The sequence below is a fragment of the Aquarana catesbeiana genome, linkage group LG05 (genome assembly GCF_042186555.1).
Source record: "Aquarana catesbeiana isolate 2022-GZ linkage group LG05, ASM4218655v1, whole genome shotgun sequence".
In the NCBI taxonomy this organism is placed as follows: domain Eukaryota; kingdom Metazoa; phylum Chordata; class Amphibia; order Anura; family Ranidae; genus Aquarana; species Aquarana catesbeiana.
This window is the reverse complement of record NC_133328.1, coordinates 310,544,687-310,558,214: the sequence shown is the minus strand read 5'-3', so window position 1 is coordinate 310,558,214 and position 13,528 is coordinate 310,544,687.

Here is a 13,528-nt window from a genome sequence, read left to right as displayed (position 1 = left end):
ACACAGTTTGGACATACTAATGTTTGATATTGCCTTTACTTTATCAAAGTTGAACTTTGTAAGTTCATGAGTTGTGTATGTTAGGCTTTGGAACATGCCTGTTTAACCAAAAAAAGGATCTTTACAATGTGAAAAAAAATATACACCAAAGATGTTGGTTTGTTCAAAAACCCTTTTCTAATGCACATGTGAATGTGCTTTGAGCAAAATGTTTTCTACTCAACAATGTGTGGCTTCTTCTTTCAATGCTCAATAGCAATTTTTGTAGTAAGTTGAGGTTTACAGTGGCAATGGGGGTTATTTACTAAAGGCAAATCCACTTTGCACTACAAGTGCACTTTCAGTGCAGTTTCATGTGCACTTTTAAGTGTTGGAGTGCAAAGTGTATTTGCCTTTAGTAAATAACTCCCACGGTGCTTTATAATTTGCCACAATCACGCCATTTTCATGACTCCACAAAATTCATTCATGGTGCTGAAAATGATGAAAATTTTTGTCAGTAATGCATTACATACATTAACAACAAAAACAAGGCGTGTGTAGCAGACCCACAACATAATAATAGTTTGCTGAAGAAGAGATTGTCACCTCATGTATCAAATAAATTACATTTGCACTATTGAAGAAAATGTCTAAAAAGAAAAGCCCATTTGAGAACATAGGAGACAGCCAAAAGAAACCCAGGCAGTAAATCAAAGGAAATCTTCTTTTAGTTTAAAGTGGAGTTCCACCCACTTTTACAACTCTTCAGCATCCCTCACTAAACTGTGCACTGTAAACGAATTGGATATTTAAAAAAAAAATTTCTCAGCACTTACTATATATCTGCTGTATTCATTTTTCACTTCCTCCTCCCTGGTCGCGGCCCATCGTATCATTTCCTGTTTGCAGTGCCTTCTGGGAAGGGGCAGCAACTTCCTCTGACACTGCCGTTACTATGGAAACCTGACCTGAAACCTATTACAATGCTTGTGCTGCACTGAGCATGTGCGAGATCTACAAGGATGAGATCCAGGAAGAAATACAGTCTGGCTTCAGATGCCCAGACTTAAGATGGTCATGGCCTGCTGTAAGTTTATAAAATAACAAACTACTGCTATAAACTAACAAAACAGACCTTAGTTTACAGACTAACTTTACTAGAATACATTAAGCTTGTGCAATATAGGGGTATTTTTATTTAAAAAGTATAATTTCAGCCGAAACACCACTTTAAGTTCAAAAATTGTTGATAAAATGTTTCTTAAACCATTTCTGGCATATCAATGACCCCCCTACCCGCAAAGTACTCAACATACTTCTGTCTTACTTCACGGGCGCTTTGGGGGGGCAAGCCAGAACGGCCAGCTTCAAGCGCCGTCAGGGTTTTTTCTTGAAGTCTGGCCTCAGGCCCAACTGAGGCCACATAGTTCATTGAATTTCTCCTTAAATAGTTGTGTAGAATGCAGCATGCAAGGATTATATGGTTAGGTTTATATTCTGCCATGTTGATTGGTGAAAGGAATAGGTGGAACCGGCTGGCCATTATCCCGAAAACGTTCTCCACCACTCTTCTGACTTGGGCCAGATGGTAGTTATAAACCCTCTGGTCCGGGGTGAGGGTCCTCATGGCTTCAAACCGCTCGGCTGGTCAGAACTAACTAACAGAAAGCACTGAAAAACAGAAAGGCCGGAGCTGAAAATCAGAAACGAGCGGACAAGAACGCACTGAAAAAAACAAATACGTAATAGAAATACGAACCCACAAGCACAAAACTAAGAGCAGTAACGATCAGAAAAGCAGGAGGCCGAAAAGCACAAATTGTCTGTCACCAAACTTCTACTAACACAAGATTAGCAGGAGGAGCCAAAAGGGTGGTGCACTTGGTATTGAACTTCCTCTTTCTAGTGCTGTCATACTGCCGTCGTGTTGTACGTCACCGCGTTCTTGACGTTCAGAATTTCTGTGTGACCGTGTGTATGCAAGACAAGTTTGAGTCAAGATCCATCGGAAAAAATCCATGGATTTTGTTGTCGGATTGTGCGATCGTGTGTACGAGGCATTAGAGTGGTTAACTTTGTATCGTGAGATATTGCTAAATTCCTGTAAGGCCCCTTGAATGACTAGATGGGAGCGAACTGGGTCAGAGATCGATAGGAGGACATCGTCTGCGTAGAGGCCAGTTTTGTGTTTGGTATCTCCCACTAGTATACCATAGATTAGAGTGAATACGTTGTGCCAGGGGCTCTATAACAAGAGCAAAAATAAGGGTTCATAGGGGAAACCCCTGATGGGTGCCATTAGCTATGCTAAAGGACAAGGGACCGTATATAGGGCCTTAATTGCCGAGCCTATAGTAAGGTATTCCTAATGGACCCTATCAAATGCTTTTTCTGCATCAAGGGATATGAGCAGAGAAGCCTTCTGATGGTGCTCTGCCCACTGGAGTAAGTCTACAAAACTTCTGGTGTCATCAGAGGCTTGTCTGCCTGAAACAAATCCTATCTGGTCTGGAGGAACTAGTTGAGGGCTATGCAGGTCACCAAAAGCTTGCCGTATAGTTTAATATCCATATTTAACAGGGAAATTGGGCGATAATTGGCTGGAGTATCTGGGGCTTTCCCTGGCTTAGAAATAGTCAATATAAGTGCCTTAAGATTTTCTGCAGGAGGGGAGTCAGTAGATGCAATATGATTGAACATGTTGGTGAGATAGGGAGTAAGCTCTTCGGTGTATGTTTTAAAACACTCAATGGTAAACTGATCAGGGCCCTGGAGATTTATGTAGTGGTAAGGAGGAAATTGCTTTCTTAAGTTTAATATTTGTAAAGGGGGAAGATAGCAGATCTAGTTGTTGTGAGGTCAACTTTGGAAGCATCAAAATCTGAAGGAATTGTTTGATATTATCAGGAGTGGGTGAAGTGTGGTCTGAAGTGGTCTGAAGATTGTACAGTTGGGAGTAGAAGTCACTAAATAAGTTAGCGATTTTTCAGGAGTCTGTTACCTTCTCATTATTACCACCATACTGGTCACTTTCATGCATTTTCATACTGCTACATACAATACACTCCACACCATCATTTCTTACTGCTCACTGCCCCAGACTACATACTTTTCACTTTCTGTACATGCTGCTCTGCACTGACTCTACACATTACAGTCACACATTGTACACACTAGTACAGACAGCCATGCTGAGCAAGGGAGGGGGAACCTGTCAAGTAGGCTGTATGGGGCTCCATGGTTTCTAATGGCAGCCCAAGGTACCCACCACTGTATATGGGCACCCTGACCACCAGTGCACAGGGGCATGCTGATCACAAGTATTCATGGGACACATTGAGAAAGTAATGCTGTACATAGTCTTGACCCCCACTATACACTACCTAGTACTGACCTTTTCACTCTATACACTTTGTTTTATGTTTTACAATGAAGGGGGCAGGCTGACTGCTATACTCTTGGGGGTTAATTATGGGATGGTAGTGGATAATTACTGTGTAGTTCTGGGAGGTAAAGATGCACATTCCTGTTGTTTATTACTGTGTTGTGCTAGGAGTTACTCTGTCTTGTTGAGGATAAGGGTGTAAAATGGTGATTTCACTTCCTCGCTACCTATCACAGTTTCAGAGGCCATGAAATGTCAAGATAGCACAAACCGCCCCCAAATGACCCCATTTATGAAAGAAGACACTTTAAGCTATTTGCTGAGAGGCATGTTGAGTCCATGGAATATTTTATATTTGCCACAAGTTTCGGGAAAATTTAAATTTTCTTTTTTTTTTTTACACAAAGTTGTCACTAAATAATATATTGTTCAAACATGTCATGGTTATATGTGGGATTACACCCCAAAATACATTCTGCTGCTTCTCCTGAGTATGGGGATACCACATGTGTGGGACTTTTTGGCATTCTAACCGCATACAGGACCCCGAAAACCAATCACCGTCTTCAGGCTTTCTAAGGGCGTAATTTTTTGATTTCACTCCTCACTGCCTATCACAGTTTTGGAGGCAATGAAATGTCCAGATAGCACAAACCCCCCCAAATTACCCTATTTTGGAAAGTAGACCCCCTAAGCTATTTGCTGAGAGGCATGTTGAGTATTTTGCAGATCTCGCTTTTTTGTCACAAAGTTTTGAAAATTGAAAAAAGAAAAAAAATTAATTTTTCTTTACTTTCTTCATTTTCAAAAACTAATGAGAGCTGCAAAATACTCACCAAGCCTCTTAGCAAATACATTGGGATGTCTACTTTCCAAAATGGGGTCATGGGGGGGGGGGTTATGTGCTACCTGGACATTTCAGGGCCTCCATAAATGTGATAGGTAGTGAGGAGTAAAATCACAATTTTACGCCTTTAAAAAGCCTGAAAGCGGTGCTTGGTTTTTGGGGTCCTGTACGCAGCTAGGCTCCCAACAAGTCCCACACATGTGGTGTCCCCATACTCAGGAGAAGCAGCAGAATGTATTTTGGGGTGTATTACCACATATAACCATGCCATGTGTGAACAATATATAATTTAGTGACAACTTTGTACAAAAAAAAAAAAAGTTTGTAATTTTCCCGAAATATTTCATGGACTCAACATGCCTATCAGCAAGTAGCTTGGGGTGTCTACTTTCCAAAAAGGGGTCATTTGGGGGGGGGGGGTTAACTTGGCCTGGCATTTTATGCACAACATTAGAAGCTTGTGTCACACATCACTCACTGTTCTAACCACTTGAAGACAAAGCCCCTTTTGCTAGAAAATGACTTTGAACCCCCAAACATTATTTATATATATATATATATATATATATATATATATACTTTTTTAAAGCAAAGGCCGTACAGATCAAAATGGTGGGCGTTGCAATTTTTTTGTCACACAGTATTTGCGCATTTATTTTTCAAACGCAATTTTTTTGGAAAAAAAACACTTTTTTTTAATTTTAATGCACTAAAACACACTACATTGCCCAAGTGTTTGATGAAATAAAAAAGATGATCTTATGCCAAGTACATAGATGCCAAACACAACATGCTTTAAAATTGCGCACAAATGCGCAGCGGCGACAAACTACATACATTTTTAAAAGCCTTTAAAAGCCTTTACAGGTTACCATTTTAGATCTACAAAGGAGGTCTACTGCTAAAATTACTGTCCTCAATCTGACCTTTGCGGTGATACCTCACATGCATGGTGCAATTGCTGTTTACATATGACACCAGGCCGATGCTTGCATTTGCCTTTGCGTGTGAGCACAGGGGGAGGGGTTGCTTTTTTATTTATTTATTTATTTTAATTATTTAATTTTGCCTTTTTATTTTATTTTTAAACTGTTCCTTTCATTTTATTTATTTTTTATCATTTTTATTGTTATCTCAGGAAATGTAAATATCCCCTATAATAGCAATAGGTAGTGACAGGTACTCTTTTTTGAAAATATTGAGGTCTATTAAACCCTAGATCTCTCCTCTGCCCTCAAAGCATCTGACCAAACCAAGATCGGTGTGATAAAGTGCTTTCCCAATTTCCCAATTGCACTGTTTATATCCGGCAAAAGTCATGAAATGCTCATAGCTTCTGGTTTCTTAGGCCATAGAGATGATTGGAGCCATTCTGGTCAGCTGGCGGAACCAGCCTCAGGTTCCTTGTTGCTGAATCCTGCACGGGACTCGGAGTGGCCTTCCTGGCTCGTTTATATGGCAGGCGGAGGGGAGGGACCTGAGACTCAGTCAGGCTGCGACTTGTCCCAGGCTTCTCTTGGCTGCCACTTAGCCCCGCCTCCTCCTGGCTGCCACTAATCCCCGCCTCCTCCTGGCTGACACTAATCCCCGCCTCCTCCTGACTGCCACATTCCACAGCCTCCTCCTGGCTGAGGTCTTCCTGTGTATGAAAAAGGGACATAGTTTTAGTTTTTTATTCATCAATCACACACAATTTTCACCTCCTGACTGCTGCAAATTGAATGTTAACAAATATAACAGACTATCCTTCTGAGCCCAGCAGTTTTCATTCTTTTCCCAATTTTGGGTGCCCACTACTGTCTATTGATATGTAAAGCACTTTTTTTAATCAGCAATTAGTGATCAATAATAACATCTAATAAACATCATTTATTTATTGACCAGAAATCTGTAGAAGAATTCTATACCTGACTCCAGCTGGGCTCCTCCACTTCTTCCTGGCTGGAAGGCCCAGGTTGGACATCGGAAGCCTCAGCTGGTATGGAAGGAAGAGTGGAAGGAAGAGTAGAGAGGGATTCCCTGACTTCAGTGTGGTCTGACAGAAATCGCAGTCTCTCATAGTACCACAGCCTGGGGACATAAACGTCATCTGCTGCAGCTCCGGACCTCTGGGAATCTGTGACCTTCTTGCGCTCCCTAAGATAAGTGCTCCTCAGGCCACCAATTTTTGCTTTTAAATAGGGGATGGTTGCTGTGGGGACCACCGGCTTCACCAACTCCAGCAGTTTCTCCAGCGCTGCCTGCCTCTTCTGTTTGTGATTATAGTGGGGGTGTCTCACTTGCCACAGACAGGGCAGCTCCCTGTACTTGTCTATGAACAGGGGCAGGAAATTGTGGTCGTTGAACCCATCCATTTTCTCTGTAAGACACAACACAAGACAAAGCCTAATGTCAGGCCAAACTCCCCTAATCTTGTTACAATATAGGCTTCCATTTCGAAGCAGTATAGGCCCAAGTTTAGATCCTACCTTCGTTAGCACGATCGGCATCTCCGATGCTCCTTCCTCCGCTCTCAGATCATACGTAAGACGCGTGCGTTACGATTTATACACACTGCGCATGCGTATAACTCCGCCCGCCCCTGACGTTCTTTCTAGTCTATTCCCCGCCCCTTTTCGTTCGGCACAGTGGAGGAAGAGCACATGGCGGAGAGACAGCAGGATAGTGCTAAGTACAGCAACGAGAAGGAGGAGGAAAGGCTGGAGCCTGAAATGTCCCGATCCAGAAGGAGATTAAAAGACTCAAATATGTCCTTTGTGGAGATGGTGGAGATGGTGGACATCCTGAAGAAGGCCGACTATGATGGAAAGTATGGGCCTTACCCCAACCCCAATGTCAGAAAGGCCAAGATCATGGCGAAAGTGGTCAGGAGTCTGCACCGGAAATTCGGGGTACGACGATCGAAAGATCAGCTCAGGAAGCGGTGGTCGGGCCTGAAATTACGAGAACATGAGCAGTACAGAAAGATCCGGAGAGTGCTGCAAAAAAGTAAGTAGTTGTGCTGTGTTCCTATTCTTTTTGTGTTTATTACGTTCGTGCTGCTCCATGTGCTTTTAGGAACTGTTGTACAGTTTAAAATGGCAACTTTCATGTTCATGGGCACATTATTCGTTCGGATCACACATTGTTATTTCGGACGATAAAATACCATTGTTTAGGCCATATGCATTTGGCCACCATTTTGACGCCCTATACTTGTCTTCAAAGAATTGTGTTGTGTAGATGGCTTTGTTACTAGAATGAAATGCAAACTAGATTGTGTGTAAGGAGAGGACACTGAGCAGCTGTTTTCACATCTTGACACTGGAGCACTAGTGTGGGACACAAGAACACCATTTTTATTAGGGGGGCCACACAGGTGCTCCAGTGTATACTATAGGGGGGGGCTACATCTGTGAAGCTTTTACCAAACAGGTAAAGTATTGCAGCTTGACAAAGGGCACTAAAAAAGCTACATCTTGGAACTCGGCTGAAATAGACAATTGTACCCCACTTCCAAGCAATGTTTCATCTTTATAGTTCTGACATTAAATATCTGTGTGTTAATTATACCATTTTTGTTTTACATAGGGGAGAAAAAACTCGGAGGACACCCCTCATCCGAGGAGACCATAGCCCCCCCCCCTCTGGAAGAAGGGGAAATCCCCCCAACACAAGATGAGCAGGAGGAAGAAGACGTGGAAGTAGTCACCACAACAGGTGAGTGTCTGCAACCACAGGCTCAGATAAGAGATGGATGGCGGCATTTTTTTGAAAACTAATTTATTTTGGGTTCCTCTCTTTTTAGGTGATCGTGAGGTTGTGGATCCAGATCCTTTCACATCCGAAAGTGCCCAGATCCTGATCGGGGAGATCATGGGGTGTAATTTACAATTGGAAAACATCAAGCAAAACATCAATGATGTTATTCCAATGATGTTTAAAACCCCTCCAAATCACTTTCTTCTTTTGTCTGCTACAATGTGCGAAATGTTTTTGTGATTTTTCCCAAAGCCAAATTTGGAGGATGCACACAGTGTGCCAACATGTGCTATCTGCCATCACGGGAGATCAATGGACGCGTTTTGGGGGTGCAACCCCTTTCTCAATAATAAAGTAGCGGTGAGGAAGGGCTTTCTCCCCCAAAACACATCCCTTGATTCCCCCTGATGGCAAATAGCACATGTTGACATTGGGAAATGTGTGTGCATCTTCCAAATTTGGCTTTTCCAGGGGTGATTTCCCCCCATCTCAACGCAATATCAAACACAGTTCCTAAATACTCATGTCTGATATAGCCTTCCAGTTCTACCAAATGTGAACTTTGTAAGATCAAGATTTGTGTCTTTCTTGTGGGTTTTACACAGGCCTGTTTTCTATAAAATGCACATTTTGATTTTGGATAATGACACCACAAAAATTGTTATACAACAAACATGTTGGTTTGTCAGAAAAACCTTTGGTAAATGCACATGTGATTGTGCAGGTATTAAAAAGTTTGCTCATCAAGAATGTGTGGATTATTGTCTCAACACTACAACACTTTTGGGGTGATGTAATTGTTGTTTTATGAGAAAATGGGGGTTATTTCCTAAGGGGAAATCCACTTTGCACTACAAGTGCAGTTTCAGTGCAGTTGCAAGTGCACTTGTAGTGAAAAGTGTCTTTGCATTTAGTAAATAACAGCCAACAGTGCTTTGTATAAGGTTACACAATCACAACATTTTCTGCACTCCACACATTTCTGTCAGGGTCAGCTCAAACAAACACAAGCAGTAAATGTCCACAAAGAAGAGCCTGGGGGGAGATGCCTGTCGAGAACTTGAGGTCCTGCAGGCTTCTCCCTGTGGCCAAATACCGCAAGGTAGCGATCAACCTCTGCTCCGGAGTGATGGCTTGCCTCATGCAGGTATCCTGCCTGCTAATATAGGGGGTCAGCGAAGCCAACAAACGGTGAAATACGGGGTCCGTCATCCTGAGAAAGTTCCTGAAATCATCAGGATTATTCTCACGGATCTCACGGAGCAAAGGCAGACAGATGGTCACGCTGAAGCAACCAATTCTTGGTCCATGACCTCCCCCCCACCCTGTTCATGGACTGGACTTGTGTCAAGGTCAGGACCCCAACACCAAGCCCCCGCACAGCACGAACTGTACGAGGAGTACGCATACGAAACATGGCTAGAAAACGGTCGGCTGCTCAGAACGAATTAACAGAACGCACTGAAGAACAGCAAGGCCTGTGAAGAGCGACCTGAAAAACAGCAACGAGCAGGCAAGATCACACAGAAAACTCTGATACGAACTGACTGCACGCACTGAAGAGCAGATCAAACCCACAAGCACAAACTGAACGGCAGAAAACGATCTGAAAGCCACGAGTCTGAAAAAGCGCGAATCCTCTCTCACCAAACTTTTACTAACACGAGATTATCAAAAGGAGCACAAAGGGTGCCACGCTTGGTTCTGAACCGGCCTTTTCTAGTCTCGTCGTACGTGGTGTACGTCACCGCGTTCTTGGCGATCGGAAATTCCGACAACTTTGTGCGACCGTGTGTAGGCAAAACAAGTTTGAGCCAACATCCGTCGGAAAAAATCCTAGGATTTTGTTGTCGGAATGTCCGAACAAAGTCCGACAGTGTGTACGGGGCATAACAGTAAGGCATACCATACCTGCAAATCAAATACAATAAAACATAGTAAAAATAAAACATTGCAGTTCTAAAATACAGTAACAATAGAAAGAGAACAATAGCTATAGAACAATAGAGAACGAACAATAGAGCGGACAATAGAGAGCGAACATAAGAGAGAGAACAATAGAGAGAGAAGAAAAATAAAACCACAACTATTTTTGGCTCTTTTATTTTTTAGTGTTTTTGTGTGTTTTTTTTAATTTATTTTTTTTGCACTTTTATTTAACTGTAAACTGTAACCATTAGAGTCTCTCAAAATGTGATGGCCATCTCATTTTTCGAGACCCTGTGTAAGTGTGCCCTAGGACTGTGCAATTCTGTACCCTACGCTAATACTCCACTAATACTCCACCAGTGTGTGGTAGCGTTCGAAACATTCACCAATACAAAGACCAGGTTGGTCAGGACAGAAGGGACAATAAAAGCGGGAGTCATGCCTATATCCATGCTTTCTACAGACATGACATCTTCTTTGGGGATTTCTTTGGGTAGGGGTACCAGGGAGGACATACAGAAAATGCCTCTCATACAGCCTGCTCACTACATTTGGATTGGGAAGTTGGGCCACAGCACTGTCTGGAAACAGAAGGACTGTGATGATCTCTTCCTGGAATTTAAGGAAGGATCCAGTTCGTCCTGAAGCTTTGCATAGCACATAAGCATTTAGCAGAGCCAATTGGAATAAATATACAAACACTTTTTTATTCCAGCGTCTGGCCTTATGGGCAATTGGGTACGGCACCAACAACTGGTCAGAATAAAGATGTGAAAAAGCCTTTGTGCTACTAAATGTGCTGTATAAGAAATATTATAAACCAAATAATAGAATCAGAAGTGAATGACCAATACATAAAGTGCATACAGTGCATAAAAGTGCAGTCTAATATATCAATAACAGCTGTCTGCAGCAGAACCTAAAGTGTATCACAATCCACTCTCAGTTAAATAGAAACATAATGTGATCCCGCGCTACAGCAAAAACATAAAAAAATATTCCACTATATGTAGTAAATAAACCTGCAATGTCTGAAATAAATAAACCTAGAGTGTTTCTCATTCCATAATAAAAAACAGTGTAAGTGTAAAAATTAGAAACATAAATAAATAAATCAATCCAAGGGCATGAAATAAAGAGTAATATTAGTCTCTTAATAAGATCTTCAAAAAAATAAAAATGTGTTCTTCAAAAAAAGTGTCTACAAAAAGGGATCATGCATAAATAGTTCCAGTAAAAGCAGTGGGCAGGGAGAGGTATAAATCCAAAAAGTGAGCTCACAGAGCCCTCACCTTCATAGCTTGAAAAATCAGCATGTAATAAACAGGGATCAGTTCCGTTGTTACAACTTCAACCACCAGGGGGTCCTCCGTTCCACTATATGCACGACCACCCGAAATGTCAGTCTAAGCCCATAGATAAGAAATGATCCTGTTGTGCCGATATCGACCACTAGGGGGTCCTCTACTCCACCAAATGGGCCACCTCAATTAGACTTCCCATCCAAGTCCTCATCCGACCTTGTCACCTCTGCTCGAGGGGGGGGGGGGAATGAGGGTAAAAGGCAAAAGGTAGGAGAGAGAAAAAGCTCCAATAGTGTAGTATATTATAGCATAAAAGGTTTATTTCAATGATAAAGTTGGACTCTTACAGTAAAGCCTTAAAAACAAGCATGAATCAGCAAATAAGGCGTCTGAACGCCACTCTCACGTCACTTCCGGTGCACTTCAACCTACGGCCACTCCCTACGCGTTACGTCATCACATGATTTCATCAGGGGATGCGGATTGGCTATGGCGATCGTGTTTATATCTTGAAAAACCGGAAATGAATTGGCGGCCATTTTGTTGTGGTCCGCTCTATTTAGCAGCGGCGGCCATTTTCTTATAGCCATTCTCGTATTTATACAGCGGCCATTCATTAGATTAATACTCCTCTGCTGACACTTCTAAAGAGGAGTGCTACTAGGTAAACGGAAACTGAGAGTCAATGTGAGGTCTAGTTATTTTACAGCTCATGACTCCTCATCAAGCAAAGTTGCCTCTTCCGTTTATAGAAAATCCAAACAAGTTTAGCAAAGTTAATATATGCGGCCATGAATATATTTACATAGGGTAATGGAATCAGTGTCAGATAACATTACCACTAGTAGTCCTACCAATGTGGAAAATAGTGCAAAAATAACTAAAATGGAAATAGAACAATATCAAAGTGAAAAAATAAAAAATAAATAATAAAAATGAAAAAAATAAAAATAAAAATAAACCAAAAATATGGAAAAAAAAAACTCCAAAAACGCCCAAAAGCAACATGCATAGGTGTGAATCGAGCCTAACGGCATACTTGGTTTGGCGGACTTTTCGACGGACTTTACGACGGACTTTCCAAATGAATGGACTTGCCTACACACGATCAACCAAAGTCTGATGGATTCGTACGTGATGACGTACGACCTGACTAAAACAAGGAAGTTCATAGCCAGTAGCCAATAGCTGCCCTAGCATCTGTTTTTGTCCGTCGGACTAGCATACAGACGAGTGAACTTATCGACCGGACTCGAGTCCGTCAAAAAGATTTGAAACATGTTTCATTTCTAGGTCCGTCTAACTTTTGGGGGAAAAAAGTCCGCTGGAGCCCACACATGATCGAATTGTCCGACGGACTCCGGTCCGCCAAACCAAGTATGCCGTAAAGTCCGCTCGTGGGTACGCGGCATTAGTGTTCCCACAGGGGGACTACATGAGGGGGTGAATGTATAATTAAACCCAAATAAAAACATGCCAGAAAGTGATGACAAAGCTCCCAGTAAAATGTGAACGGGAATGAATTAGCCCCAATGTTGATCTGTGAATGATGTGTGTAAGCCGGATCAAATCTGTGTGTGCTTCCATGTGATTGAATCAAGCAAATGAACCACCAGTCGTCCCGCTTTATAGTCCCTGTCCAGGGTGGGGCCCCGTCAACGTCATGCTCGATTGACCAAACAGCACGAGGGAGGCAAGGAGAGAGAACCATCAGCAGTGTGTCCTCGCCCATCTCGTCTGTGCCAAAGATGGAAAGGAACGTCAACAATGTCAGTATTGACTTTGTCTCCATTTTGACATGGCGGGCCTCACTCAAAGACGCGACTATCTCTCCTTTTCTATAAACCAATATAGGGATGGAGGCATGCCATGTGTGTTAAACGAGTGTGCCAGGTCACATCCAATTCACTGTCTAAAAAGGAATAAAACGTGGCCTCTTAAGCTCACTTTTAGCAATCCACTAAATCCCCCAGAAATTAGATTAACAAGACTGCAATGAACATGCAGAATACTGTACCATGAAGGTATATGGGCTCATGCTCACGTGTAAATAATTTACACTTTGACTGACATTATTGTTCATATGCATTAGCTTTAAGACCCCCTTTCATACGGTAATGTTTTAAAACACAAAACATTTTTTATAGCATTTAATGTATGGAGTGTTAATGTCTAGTTAAGAGCATTATGACATTTACCGTAATGTTTATTAAAATGAGCTAAACCAAAAATGTATAGTATTGGTACTAAAATGCACCAGAATACATCAAAATGGGCTATAAAATTACTCTGAAAAGCCTACATTTTAAAAATATTACAGAGGGAATTGGGCCATAAAAC